This window comes from Oryzias melastigma, unplaced genomic scaffold (assembly GCF_002922805.2).
Source record: "Oryzias melastigma strain HK-1 unplaced genomic scaffold, ASM292280v2 sc00885, whole genome shotgun sequence".
NCBI classification, from domain to species: Eukaryota; Metazoa; Chordata; class Actinopteri; order Beloniformes; family Adrianichthyidae; genus Oryzias; species Oryzias melastigma.
In genome coordinates, this window is record NW_023417471.1 from 16,988 (window position 1) to 19,508 (window position 2,521).

The window sequence follows — 2,521 nt, forward strand, 5'->3', positions numbered from 1 at the left end:
GTCACAGACCTACTTAGTCCTCAATAGAAACTTTCTCCTGGAAATCTAAAACATTTTTACTGTATAATTTTTTAGAAAAGAACATCAGAAATACCATATAAGGTCTACTTTGGGTGGGACTAAATCCTGAGTTTCAGTTTAGTACTTCATTCCCTTACAGACCTCCTTAGTACTTCACTGAGTACTACTCCTGAAAATATGAAGCATTTTTGCTGTATAGTTTTTGAGAAAAGTACATATGAAATACTATGAAAAGTGTACATTTTTTATTCATCTGTCTAACTTTGGGTGAGACTATTTTCTGTGTTTCAATTTAGTAAGCACAGACCCCCCCCCCCCGAGCTTTCAAATTAAAGGTTTAGCATGTTTTTTTTTTTTTTTTTTTTTTTTAAGCATGTTTAACACAAAACGCATTCATGTGTAACAAGAGCACAAAAACACACAACTCCTTACTGACCCTCACAAATACACAAACAGACACAGGATGAACACAACCGGAACACTTCCTGAATTATGCATCACTCCTGAGGGTGGAGTCACAGTCGATCAAACTCTGCAGACCTCAGCTGCTCTGGAGCTGCAGTGTTACACAACACTGACCCGCATCACCGTTCAGAACCTGCAGGACCGACGGCCCTCCTCCCACAGCGGACCCGACAGAACCATCCTGGACCGCCTAAAGAATGTTCTCTGCCAGTAAGAGACACACACTGTGTTTGTGTGTCTGTCTGGGACTCTGAGGTCCGGTGGAACCCCTGGTACCGGTCCACATGTGTCTAGAGGTCCAGCTGAACCCCTGGTACCGGTCCACATGTGTCTAGAGGTCCAGCTGAACCCCTGGTACCGGTCTACATGTGTCTGGAGGTCCGACGAAGCCCCAGTACTGGTCCATATAAGTCTGGAGGCCCGGCGGAACCCCTGGTACCGGTCCACATGTGTCTGGAGGTCCACGGAACCCTCGGTACCGGTTTACATGTGTCTTTCACATCCAGGCTCTCTGATTGGATCAAACCCCCTGCAGGTCAGAGGAGGCGGCCCATCTTGGTTACCATGGAGACCAGGACTGTAGAAAGGAGCCTCTGATCCTCCATCAGAACCTGCCTCATCTGCTCTGTGGGGGTCCGGCAGAGGCCCAGACGCTCCGCTCTGAACCAACACGGTTCTGTAAGGAGGAACGAGCACACATGAAGGCAGAGCTGTCGTTATGGCAACGTTCTTCAGGTAGTTGTCAAAGATGGAGGCTGAGAAGAAAAACTCAGAATCTGACTCTCCAACACCCTGAAATCTACGCCAGTAACTCAAACAAGACCACGCCCACATGCACCGGCCACGCCCCAAAGCGGTCAACACACACTCACACTGACAGTTGAAGGGTCTGGTGGTGGTGCAGATGAAGCGTCCTGATGTCCTTGATGTCCCTGAAGGCACTTTCTGCTGATGCTTCCCAGCATCAAAGTGCTGCAGAGCCTCATGGAGCCTCATTAAATCCTGCAGCTGATCAGAATACCGATGCAACATTTATGTAACGCCTCATTAGCATGGCTCCGGAGCCGCCTTCTAATCACACTCCCGCAGCAGCGTCTGCTGACAGGCGCTCACCTGCCTTCATCCCCGTCATCATCATCAGAGAGCGATGTGTTCACAGACATGTAAACATCGCCTCTTTATGGTCATTTTTATTTCTCAATTATTTTCAGTCCATTTTCCTTTGAAGAAAGCAAAACACCCCCTCCCACACTGCCCCCGCCCCCCGTGCACGTCTAAACAGTAAAGCAACCGTAGCTTCTTTGCTTTATTGCTATGGCAACGCTGAGCAGACACCAAACAAAGATCTCCAAAAATTATAGATTTAGTTTACATCTAAAAACATCCAGTTTTCCTTTGATGCCGGCGGATCTCGTCTGTCTCTGTCCTCCTGTGGGGAGATAATTGGACCTGACTAATGAGGAAGTGAAGCTCCTGCAGAAATGAAAAGCCAACCAACTCGGACATTATTGCATAAACATTCTCATTAATCATTAAAATGACGTCCAGACCGGAACATCACCGTCAGACCAGAACATCACCATAAGACCAGAACATCAACATCAGACCAGAACATCACCATAAGACCAGAACATCACCGTCAGACCAGAACATCACCATAAGACCAGAACACCACCGTCAGACCAGAACACCACCGTCAGACCAGAACATCACCGTCAGACCAGAACATCACCGTCAGACCAGAAAATCACCGTCAGACCAGAACATCACCGTCAGACCAGAAAATCACCGTCAGACCAGAACATCACCATAAGACCAGAACACCACCATAAGACCAGAACACCACCATAAGACCAGAACATCACCATAAGACCAGAACACCAACATAAGACCAGAACACCACCGTCAGACCAGAACACCACCGTCAGACCAGAACATGGTCCGACTGGGCCGATTCCATCTTGTGTTCTGATTCTGTCTGGTGTTCCAGTCTGTTCGGGGGTCCGATCCTTCTGGTGGTCTGATTCCATCTCAT

The 2,521-nt window shown here is 48.0% G+C and overlaps 1 long non-coding RNA gene across 1 annotated transcript; it reads right to left on the minus strand.

Annotated features, from left to right (window-relative positions):
- Window positions 1-391: 391 nt before the first annotated feature.
- LOC118598479 lies at window positions 392-1,818 on the minus strand. The gene is made up of 2 exons (XR_004947555.1): window positions 1,359-1,818; window positions 392-1,162 (listed from the first exon to the last, which is right to left on the minus strand). It is a non-coding gene; the product is annotated as an uncharacterized LOC118598479 (long non-coding RNA).
- Window positions 1,819-2,521: the final 703 nt, after the last annotated feature.